This window comes from Ischnura elegans, chromosome 11 (genome assembly GCF_921293095.1).
Source record: "Ischnura elegans chromosome 11, ioIscEleg1.1, whole genome shotgun sequence".
NCBI classification, from domain to species: domain Eukaryota; kingdom Metazoa; phylum Arthropoda; class Insecta; order Odonata; family Coenagrionidae; genus Ischnura; species Ischnura elegans.
The window spans coordinates 69,208,476-69,221,223 of NC_060256.1; the positions used below are offsets into that span (position 1 = coordinate 69,208,476).

At 37.9% G+C, this 12,748-nt stretch overlaps 1 non-coding gene across 1 annotated transcript; it reads right to left on the minus strand.

Annotated features, from left to right (window-relative positions):
• Window positions 1-3,979: 3,979 nt before the first annotated feature.
• On the minus strand, window positions 3,980-4,052 carry Trnar-ucu. The gene has a single exon. It is a non-coding gene; the product is annotated as a tRNA-Arg (tRNA).
• Window positions 4,053-12,748: the final 8,696 nt, after the last annotated feature.

Sequence of the window (12,748 nt, forward strand, 5' to 3'; positions counted from 1 at the left end):
AAAGTAGAAAAAAGCATATAATTGCAACCAAGCGTATATAAAGTCACTATTCTTAAGCATACTCACCCCTTACTACTGAAAATTTCTGCGATAATTTTTACTATCTTTCATTTTAATTTGTAATCTGAAATTTCATCGCACTGCACACGCTTTAGCAGTATATTTTGTCTAAAATAATTAGCAATTAAAAATATATATGTCATCTCTACACTAGAGGGAGCCACCTTTAATCTCCTAAACTTGTTTATCGAGGGAATATCACCATAGAAAAAGAGGAGTGAGCAAAATTTACCGCAACAGTTGAGCGGTAGAAATATCCTCAACGCAGGAGCACGTATACAATTGCAAGCACATCCTTATTCATCGCATAAAGACTTTCGTTTAGTTTTCACTCCACAAAGCGATATCTTTTCTTCCGACTTACAAATCACGGATCGTTAAGCCTCATTGCCATTCGAGAACGGATGGCTCTACTTGCCAGCCTCCACCCTCATCATCTCGCACGAAGATTAGCCTCGTCTTAGTCGAGCGTTCGCTTGGTGACCGCCGTTAAACTTGCCCACTCCTCTCACGCCCTCCAGCGGAGGAGAGGAGGAGCACTCCGTCACTGCGGCTTTCAAGTCGGCCCCAGAGATAATGGCCCACACAATGGAGAAACCTCCTCGATGCCCACGTCCGCTGAAAAGGCCCGAGCGTTGGTTAGCTCGTAGAATTTGTTTCCCGTCCCCCACACTGGAGGGTAAGCGGACCCGACGCAAAGAGGAATAAGAACAAGAAGAAGAGCAGTGAAACCTCGTTTTAGTTAGGAGGAAAAAAAACATTAAAAATGATAAAAAAAACATCCCACCCCCACATCCAACTAACACTGTCTCAAAAACCTTCTCCTTCTCCCGACTAGTGCACAAAAAACACTCTTCCCCACCGAATTCCCGCACACTAGCAGCCGCCCGACCAAAACCAACCCCATCGCTTCGGCGTACGCCCACGCTCATTTTTTTTACTCTTCCTCAGCCCCGTTCCCGTTTTGCGCATTCTCATTTTCGTTCCTCTTTTATTTCAGCGCTCGTTATTCACCCGTCCCTCCCTTCCGGTCTAACTCGCGCCTTTGTCCGCGCGAAATGGTTTTCTGCGTTTATGCGCAGAAAAGGATCCCTCTCTTCTCTTTTGGAACGGGACTGTGAAGCGAGCTCGTCTACATTTCTTGCTCAACCTACTTTTTCTTTTGTTAAACATTTTTCCCTTCTCTTTTAACTCATTCACTCTAGGCTCGCTGGGACCGTAACTATGGTTACCTCAAAGGTAGTTAAGTCATTATTATCATCAGGCAGCTCGTCTTTTCATCACAAGCTTTCCGTCCGCTTTCCTTTCCTCACGTTCTTCCACTTTCAGCATGGCCAATTCTCCTGCTCCACCCACCCTTGACCTAGCATGGCTACCATCGCATTCGTTAGACTAAATTTCCATGAATACTTCAGCGACGGAAATTTGAAGGGACGCGGCGAGTAAGAGACTGTTGGTACTACTCCGCAGAAGATCATTCACTCGTAAATGACGGAGTATTAGTTACAAGAAAGCCTATTGTATACTTTCCACTGCCATAAGCACTATTGTTCTCCTTGATACCCACAGTATCTTCAAAAATCCGGCACCAAGAAAAGGCATTAACATCATCCATTAAAAATATACACTTAAAACGTACGTAATTATTATATCGTACACATGTTCACGTTTATCAAACAATACTGAAGCGTATTGAAGCCAAATGAGGCCTGAGAACGGCCACTATTTGTTCTTCAAAAGCTTCTAGAGCCGTCAACAGCATATGATAAACAAAGGAGTAACGTGTACCTGCAGCATAGTAAAATGTAGATATACGTACACTCTACAGTTGCTGTATCAAAGGGTTCGAGTCGAAGGAAATAAGACTTGCTCGCTTGTAAATGTATTTTATTCTATCAGGCCATGGTTTCGATAAAGAGTAACATTATCAAGGTAATTTGGTCATAATGGTACTCTATAACGGAAAAATGGTCGGAAAGAATAAAAAAACACATTGAAAAAGAAAAAAAATTGATTTGTTCAATTCCTACGGTAAAGGATTTTCACCAAGTCACGCCCGTAACTATTACTCATATCAAATGGTTGTCTAAAGTCAAGTGAAATAATGTTTTGGGATTTGCTGCATGATCATGGTAAGCAGGTATGTCTACTTATACAATTGGAGATTAGGATGCAGCAGTCAAATATTATTTTTTCGCATGCTCATGGATACACTGTTTACAGTGACACATACAACCAGTTAGAGCGCCTGACATATTATACCGTAACTTTGTTTCTTAGTATAAAATTGACCGCTATGCTGATACGGCTGATGGCTTCCCCGATAGACTTACTTTAAAGGGATGCCCTTCTTCAATGCAGTTTCATAGTTTTAACGGAACCCCAAAAAAGTTATCCTATTGATTCATTACCGAGGCCCCGGACGCCAAGCTAAGTTCTCAGGCTTAGTTCTTCTTCAAGCACAGGTTCTTAAATAAATGAAATATTACTGATAACAGTCTTATGACTAGTTATATGAGGAGATATCTTCTTGAAATATTACATTCATTAATTCTTATTTCCACCTTTAATTACAAATAAATCCTATTCCAAAATTACTCGAGCTTATTTGCACAACAAAACTGAAACGTTGAGAGACATTTTGTTAGCTCACAAATAAAAAATCATCATTAAACTATATGAGATTGAGTGTTTTTATGGATTTTATAAGCTATAAATTGCTTATTAGCAGTTGCTTGTCAAACTTTACCAAAAGTATGTTAAAAGGTTTAATACGCAATGGAATTTCCCAATCCACAAATACGACCAGCTTCCCCTCAATAAATATACTTACATCCTTCGAACAGAGAAAGAATAAAAGAACACAGAATCTAAAACATATGTGTTGAGATTAGGCACATCTGCATGCTGAAGGAGGAAATAAATCAAGGAATATTGACAGACATTGATGCGTACTTTAATTTTGAGTAAAAATAGGGATTTGCAATGGATATGAGGAATGGATCAGATGAATATGTATCAACATGAAATACTATGGATATTCTGGAAACATTAAAGACTGCTGAAACCCCCAATTGAAGTTTCCACATTCTGCTGACAATCCATTGGACTAGCAGGACTTCATTGGTATTTATATCTTAAGTAAAATATTGTGATCTTTTCATGAAAACATAATTTTTCACATTGTTATCCCAACGCACAATTTAGAAAAATATTAAAAATAATACATCCAAAAATTTAGAATGATCAGACTTAATACCAGCAAGACAAAATCTATATAAAATCCTCATGATTCTGTGAGCCACCCTATTTTTCATCGCGCTAGTTATGCATTTCTAAAGAAACACATGTGCTCAGGTATAAACTGAAATTATGTTGCAGGAAATACTTCATTCCAGAGGGCTTAAAAATGTTTTGAAGAAAAAAGCGTATTTATATCGCTAGAAAGAAGTTAAACCTGTCATCGACTTAAGCAAAAGTTATTCTTGACATTGTACTAACTGTACCATAAGACTGTGACAACATTTAATTCTCATGTATATTTTTCAAAATTTATCCGAGTTCAATGAAACCCATAAGCAGCTAAATACACACAGTAGAATGAAAAAATATAATCGTAACATAGCCTTTTTGTATGCCTACACAGTTATCAGAAAATATCTCTCCGAAACAAGTAAATAAAGAAAGAATAATCGAAAGGTGTCAAACTTAAGGATAGAATAAAAAATATGTGTATCATTGCTCAATGAGAAAAGCAGCTTTAAAATCGTCAATAATTAACTTTAAGCGAATATTTTCGCGCAAGGAAGTAATAAGGTGGGCTAAAAATTACCCATGCACGATTGACATTTTACTGTATCCATTGAAATACCATTTCCAACTAAAAGAACACGGACAAAGTGAAAAAGTGAAAAAGTTTCATCCCTTGTGGGGATCGAACCCACGACCTTTGGATTAGAAGTCCAACGCGCTATCCTCTGCGCCAAAGGGACGTTGATGACTGACTGTTCAACGGATCTTACCACACACTTCTGAAGTTCCGATGGCAAACTCGGAAGAACTTATCGCCCATCGTAGTTCCAAGGGCAGCCGCATACGGCGGAGCCACATTGTATTACGACGCCAGCGTCGATATCTTGTCCAGGCTGGGAGCGCGACTTTCAAATTCGTTGATAACTAGATCATTTCGCATTCACCTTCATGTTTCCGACTGCAAGAAAATTCCCAGCTGTCAACAAAGTTCGGATACAATTTTCATTACGTTTTCCCTCATATAAGACTGAAGAACAAAGATAAAAGGAGTCACCATTCGTGTTTAAATCTACATTGACGACCTGCACATTCATATTATTTATAACCTAGAGTCAATAACTAAATAATAACTGAAACAGAAATTAAAACCCGCCGATATACTAGACACCCCAAAGCAGCAAGAGCCTGCTGAAGAATTGATATCCATGTAGTGTGCATGCAAAAGCAGACGTCCCAGCGAGGAAAGCGCGAAATTATTCTCGAAATAAAAGTGCTAATCACCAATAATATTCCTAATTCACTACAAATTGAGTTCATATGGCTCAATTATGTTAAATATCTTGTAGAAAAACTGAAATATTAGAGTTTTCTCCAAATTTTTAGGCCTCATTTTACTTGCTTGCTCATTACGCGTCAGCTAGTTAGTATAAATAAATTCTAATATTTGAGGTTTGGCTGGAATTCTAAAATATAATGAATGACTAAATAATGTACTGGAATATTAAATCATGTGAATGAATGGAGTAAAGGATACCACTACGGACCGGGGGCTCTCAACGAGAAAATTATATATTCCTCATCAGGAGAGGAGAGATTCTTAGAGGAAAGTTAAACTTGCAACTTCTAGACTTCTGATTTCTTTCAAGAGTTTTATGTTATAATTCTTATGTCTCTCTATAGTGATAAGTTGAATCAATATACGAGATAAAGCGATTAAGCATCAGCACCCGTATGTCTCGCGATATCTCGTTCAAAGATTACGTATCCTATCAGAAACCATGGAGATAGCAGGTAAAACGTTGAGTTTGCACGTAGAACTTTATATTCTCCGGACGTGCGTCAAAATAAAGGAAGGGTTAATTCATTAACGATCGCAGAATTTGGAAATGTTTACACCATAGCCTCGCTAGCTTACATAGATTTAATAGGTAGCTTAATATTACCTTTTATCATCAACGTTATATTCGGTAGTCACCATGTAATGTTTTCCGCAGTGACGTTTGCTAAAATATCTAGTATGCATGCGCAAAACAAGAAAAACGCTTCTTCAAGTAACTAAATAGACAAGAAGTAATGAGGACCCAGGGGAGCCCTTCGAGGGTACAACGCACCGGGGCTGGGACCCTGCAATCCTGCAGATTCGCCCGATCACCCGGGGAGGGTGAGGAAAGAAAGGAAAAAGGAAAGAGACGCCGCCGCAATAGGAGCCCGACGACTCCCTGGGGTAGGGAAACGGTTGGAAGGTATGGGACGGGGAAAAACACCTTAACGCTAAAGAAACGAAAAGGGCCCACTGGCTAGCGAAACCAGGCGTCAATCATTACTGTGCCAGCGATTTTAGAGGATTATCATATGAGGAAGAATAATCCAACGATCGAATTTCTAGATAACTAAATAGAAAGTGCACATCTTAAAATTTGAACATATAAATTACTTTCTCATGATGAAACCAACTAATTTAGTGAATTGAACCCAAAGATTCAAGCGTGTTAGATTGGAATTTTTCCATATTGAAGTAAATGCTTAAAAATTTAAACCATTATAGCATTTATTACGATCTAGGATTTAATGTTACCACATCATCCATTGAAGATGATCTTGATGATATTGTATGAAGACGATTTCAACTGATCAGAACGTAAAACATTGCCGAGAATTAAATTGGTGAAACGGGAAGCAATAAAGCCATTGTACCCTCCTTTTGAAACAGTTTGTCTTCATCTTCAAAGCATAACACTAATCCGAGGTCAGTATAAACGCTCCTCGAGGAACGGGGTAGACAATTAGATTTGAGGCATGGATCTACAATTCGCACGTTAACGAGTCCAACATTTACGGTCCATTTGAGAGGGACACACGCTGAAGTGCATAATTCCGCCTCTAATCCTCGGCCGGAACGGAACGCAAATCTTTCTTCGGATCTCATTTGCGGTTAACCCTGGCACATATATCCTCGGGACCCATTACAAAGGATTACAGGATTGCTCAACGCGGGCACCTAACCCATCTTCGAGGACCCATATCCACGTAGTTCGGCCCGCCAAAGTTTTGCGTCGGGAAACCGACAAAGGTCAAACGCACTCGAAAACAGACCCGAACGCACACGGAAGAGCAAAACCAAAGCGATCCTGATGGTCTTAATTAGTGCCTTTTCCTCCCCCTGCATTGCACGTCGTTAAAACGACGTCCCTTCCATGAGGACGGGCCAGAACTCGTTTTCAAGGGAACGATGTATTCCCCCGGAATAAGGTACTGCCCGCGGTGTAGTCTTATTAGAACTTTGGTAGTTAAGCTGCTAAGTTTCATTCTCGAGAGTTCCTCTTGGACATTTAAATGTGACCCGCTGAGCTCAGCTTATTCGGTAACTTCTCGCCGCTAGGTCCAATTCTCTGTCATTCCCAAGAGGCAGGAAGAAACCCCGGATCGCTTCAACCAGACCTCTACATTTTTCATGAGATCACCAACATCAACGCTATCTGAGATAGCAACAATTTAAAAATATTATTGAAGTGAATATTTGACAAAAGATATGCAAATTATGAAAAAACGCATGCAATTATTTACTGATAGGGAGGCTTAAAACATATTCGATATTAATGAATAAAAAAATATGTAAATTACAGTATCTCAGCACTCAACTGTTAGTCATCCCTGCAGCGGATTTAATTCCCTAAATTTTTTTAAAACTTGAGAATAGGGAATATATAAAACTACAAAAAATGTCGTGGAAAAAGCTATAGTAATCTTAATTTACCACATTGCATCGTGAGGAAATTCCTAAGCCAATAAAACTGTAGAATAGAATGAATTTGCTTCCTTTTCTGGTATTACGAACCCATCTGTAAGCTACGTTTGATTTTTGGAGTTGGCTTCAACCAGCTGAGAAAGTGTGATTGATAAAAAACAATTATAATATCATATAGTATCGCTGCAACAAAGTAGGTCGGTCAAAAAAATCAAATAAACGCGTTGGAATATTAAAAAATTCAAACGCACAATACTTAAATATTCAGGCCTCATATTTTAGAACATTAAGCATATAAATAACGTTTTACAATGATACACGGAATCTGTGGTACTGCATGGATACCGATATGTATTCCTTAAAGCTACTCAATTTCCTCGTCATCAATTAATCTTGAAAAGAATAGCTGGCTATCTGTAACAAATTTCCTTCAATCCAACTTGCAAGTACATGTCTGAGGAAATCCTTACGCACATAATAGGCACTTCTCAATAATTTTTGCACCTATAACCTAGTAACATATCCTATTCTACTTCACAAAATTTACCGTGAAAAATAGCAAACTCAAAGTAGTAGAGGACATGTTTTCTTATTAATTTGTTGCAAGTATAAATACCTCTTTCGAACGGTGAACATTTTTTTGAGAAAATAAACGATAAAATGATTCGGTAATCAAAATATGGCATCCGTTAAATAATTTTATCGCACGTGTTATTACATTGATTACATCCCGCACCCTAAATGTCAGAGAAACACAAAATAAAAATCATAGTATGATCAAACATTAGAATTTTTGCAAAAATCAACACGATTTCAGTCGACACTATCATTCAAAATATAGCGCCTCCTCTTTCGGGTTGAGAAGCTATAAACAGGAAAAGCTTAAGATTTGGGGACCCTTCAATGAAACAAACTCTTCGCAGTACATTAATTCCATACTAAAATGTTTAAAAAATGAAAAGATAACCTGGATAAACACAATCTGATTTTCTACGTGGATACCGTTTGAAATTTGTAACGCTATCCGAGTTCCTCGTCATCAAGGTGCTTTTGAGGAAAGTAGCATGCTACCTGTAAACAATTATCTCTAACCTCCCTTTCAACTGTAGGTAAGTTCGAGGAAATTTTATACGCATGAAAGGCAACTTTTCATGTAGGTTTTCACCTGTAATGCACGAGCACATCCTGTTCTACATCATTGATTTGTCCTTAAAAACTAGCAAATTAAAGGAATGTGAGGACTTGTTATCTTATTAATATGTTGCAATAATAACAGCCTCTTTCGAATTGTGAACCTTTTTCACAAACTCAGCGGGAATAAAAATATTGTATTCATTAAATAATTTTGTCGCACTTACCTCAGCATTATTACTTCCCAAACCTTAAATTTTAGAGCAAAACATGGGAATAAAATATTTTACTATGGTGAAACATTAGTATGTTAGAAAATATTCTCACGATTTCCGCCAAAACTGTCACTCATTCAGAACTTAGTGCCACCATTTGCGAGTTGAGAAACTATGAACACGAAAAGCTTAAGACTCGCGCCCCCCTTCAGTGAAAGAACTCTTTGCATTATGATGCTCCGGTATCTCTCCACCATCCTGTCACCTCGACGACGGCGAATAATCCGAATCAAAGCGCCGGCAACAATGGACGAAAATTTAGGAGAACAGCGGAGTTAATTACTGGAATGGCCTCTTCTTTCCGAGAGGGAGTCGTTGACGTCCCCTCCCAATCGCTTGTCAACCCCACGTCTCGCGGCATAAACCGAGATTTCACTCAAGCCGAGTGGGACAAAGTGGATGGGGAAGGAGGAGTTGGTAGCGACGGATTATGAGGAATAATAAAAGGGGAAAAATATTATGTAAGCACCGGGAAAAAGAAAGAGTTGAGAGAAAGCCCGAGAGAAGGAGAAAATATCATTCTGCAACGTCTCCTACAGTTGTGTCTTAAGATTTCTTCGTTATTTATCTAGCATTATACTACTTTTAACTTTTTTACATAAAAAGACCCGTGTTTCAATGAGTAATTTTCACCATCATCAGGCGCAAATTATTACGTATTTATCTCATTGTTTTAACCTATTAACCTAACGGAGGAAGATGTGGATTTTGGAAGGTAACTACTGTCGCCGAAAAATACGTAGAACTTCTGAGCACTGAACTTCAAGCAATTACATGGAATTCTACGGAAGCTCCTCAGGGTTAGGTTGTATATCATTTGACTCATTGCTTACTTGACTACAATAATGAATCATTAAACATTGTTGAGACGTAAACGTTAAACTTCTACTGCTGAAAGCGTGAAGAAGGACCCACGAAAAACTATAGGAAATGTGAAACGGATGTATTCTTCATCTCGACACGAGATAAATATTTAATCGGTACATTTAATTGTATGTTTTATAGAGATTTTTTATAGTTCTTCTTACATAAATAGACCACAAAACCGAAAATTGCCCCGCGGCAAAGTACGCTACCAAAATGACGACTTTCATATTTGTGGTATATTTTAAGTAAACGAAACGATATAAGCCTTTCCTCACATGAAAATTTAGGAAAACGTTTTTCGTATGGCATACGTAACTTCGATATTAATGTGATTTACCACAACTCTTTTTGAATTCTACAGCTCTCTTCTCAAATTTAAATATACCATTTTAGTCATTTAAAAAATGAAAGAATACGTAAATTTTAATTTTAAAAAGCTATTTTTGATGCGAAGATGTCGTTTTCTTTTTAAAAAATACAATTAATTGTACCAATTAAATATTTCACCCGTTACGAGATGAATAAGACGACCTTTTCACTGTTTCTACAGTTTTTCACGTGTCCTTCTTCACTCTTTGGACCGTACAAGCTAAACGTTTACGCCTACACAATTTTAATGACTCATTGTTGTAGTCAATTAAACAATGAGTAAATCGATATATAACACGACCCTTGAGAGAAAGCGTTGGCTAACTATTGGAGCAATTGGAATGATTCTCTTACCTCGCGGGGACCATTTTCTGGGTGAGAGAAGTTCAACAGGCATAAAGAGCCGTAATTCATAAGCTAAGATTCCTTTATGACAAAAAAAGTAGCCACTATGCACCGAAAGGGCAAAATTGGTGACAAGGCCACAGTTTGCGAAAAAACTCACGGGAAGTTCAATCATGATAGAAGATTTACGGATCAGATCCTTAACCTTCAAAAACCAGGCCAGAAGATTCATGAAGCTTTTGAGTCCTGGTGCTTACGGCAGGAGCGAAAGATCGATCACATTGTTAGAGTAAGGAGCGAAGAGGTATCCCGAAGAATTTGAGAAGTAAGGATATAATGGATGACCAAACAAGAAAAAGATACAAAAACTCGCAAAATATACCATTACATATCAAACAATTAAATATACAATGGAGGAAGAACTCAGGTTAAATTCTCCCAGGAATGTCGTAGGGATACGCATTTGCGATATGCAAGGAAATATTTCATAAGAGAACTGAAGGAACTAAATAAAGATGGGAATTAGAAGGGACTGGACGAAGGAAGAAATTTAGGGCTTTAGCAGATAAAAATTAGGAATGCAGCGCTGTGAATCAAATAAAAAACCATCCAAGCCCATTGGAATATTTTTCATCCAAATTATTACGAGGCATTGATGCTTTCAGCCTCTTGTGAGGCTGTATCAATCCTAGTAGTAAAATGGGACATTGCAATATTTTCCATGAGTTTCATTTTGACACTACGCGTTTCGTTGTTACAAATAATATTATCAATTGTGTAACAACTTTGTTTAACGTTGACACTATGCGTTTCGCTGTTTTTAACAAAAAAACGCGTAGTGTCAAAATAAAGTCAGTGGAAATATTGCAATGTACAATTTTACTAACAGAAAGAATTTCCACCACATCGTACCTCACATCATACAATGTCTCAATCCTCCCTAAAGGAAATGAATAGAAAGGTGATAGAAACAGCAGGCGGATTATATCGGAAACGAAAAGGAGGCAAGGAGAATACCGACGATGAAGAGGAGAGATTGAAGGTTCGAAAGAAACTTGAGAAAGAGAATGGAGGTAGATAGTCGCGAAGATAGTGAGGGTAAAAAGAGAGAGGAGATGGTGGAGGCACAGAACGTTCTCAAGGGTGATCGAGAAAACTGAGAAAAGCACAAACAAAGGCTGAAAACACCACGAGGTTACGTCAGGGTGAAAGGAGAAAAAAGAGAAGATCGAATGCGCAAAAATAAGTGTTTCCTTCGCACCTTTAAGTCCCTCAACTCATTCCGGCACAGGAAGTTTCCGTGATTTCTCCATCTTCTCCATCCCCTTTCAATATTTCTGACGACGTTGCTGCCATCTAGAAGTCGCTCGAAGAAAACTGGGTGACATCGTCGTCCAAGAGTTTTTGACGTTTCCATTTCTCGGAGTAGAGAGGGTTGCTCAGGAGTCGTTCCGTTTTGAGCATTGAAAGGAAGAGTAGAAGCAGATAAAAGACGATGATTCTTCGGAAAACGGTGCAAAGAGAAATGGTAGGAAATCTACCCAGTTACTTATTCTGGAGTTATCGAAGGCTATGCAAATGCAACCATTCCACACTGTAAACGGCTTGCAGGATTTCAAATAAAGAGGAAACATTATTCGCTATTTTCGTTCCATCGTAATTACATATATATTCTTAAAAATTTTCTCAAAAGATATTTCATCAAATTTACTATAATCAAGATGTCAATGCCTGATTAACCTTAGAAATTATTTTTATCGATAATCACGCTTCAAAAAGCACCTAGCATCATTGTCATTTCGATTTCATTTTTATTAATGCAATTTCAAGTTTGCTAAGCATGAGTTGAGATATTAGGAAGAAATGCAGTACAAGCCAAATGATCAAGATTTAACTTTTTCAGGGAAATTAATGCCTCACTTGTTCAGTGCTACAACCGAAGGTTGATTTGATTATGCAAGTTCTATTTGCACACCATTAGTCATTTTTACAGGGTTAGAAATTATTTTTATCGATAATCACGCTTCAAAAAGCACCTAGCATCATTGTCATTTCGATTTCATTTTTATTATTGCAATTTCAGGTTTGCTAAGCATGAGTTGAGATATTAGGAAGAAATGCAGCACAAGCCAAATGATCAAGATCTAACTTTTTCGGGGAAATTAATGCCTCACTTAGTCAGTGCTACAACCGAAGGTTGATTTGATTATGCAAGTTCTATTTGCACACCATTAGTCATTTTTACAGGGTTAGAAATTATTTTTATCGATAATCACGCTTCAAAAAGCACCTAGCATCATTGTCATTTCGATTTCATTTTTATTATTGCAATTTCAGGTTTGCTAAGCATGAGTTGAGATATTAGGAAGAAATGCAGCACAAGCCAAATGATCAAGATCTAACTTTTTCGGGGAAATTAATGCCTCACTTAGTCAGTGCTACAACCGAAGGTTGATTTGATTATGCAAGTTCTATTTGCACACCATTAGTCATTTTTACAGGGTTAGAAATTATTTTTATCGATAATCACGCTTCAAAAAGCACCTAGCATCATTGTCATTTCGATTTCATTTTTATTATTGCAATTTCAGGTTTGCTAAGCATGAGTTGAGATATTAGGAAGAAATGCAGTACAAGCCAAATGATCAAGATCTAACTTTTTCAGGGAAATTAATGCCTCACTTGTTCAGTGCTACAACCGAAG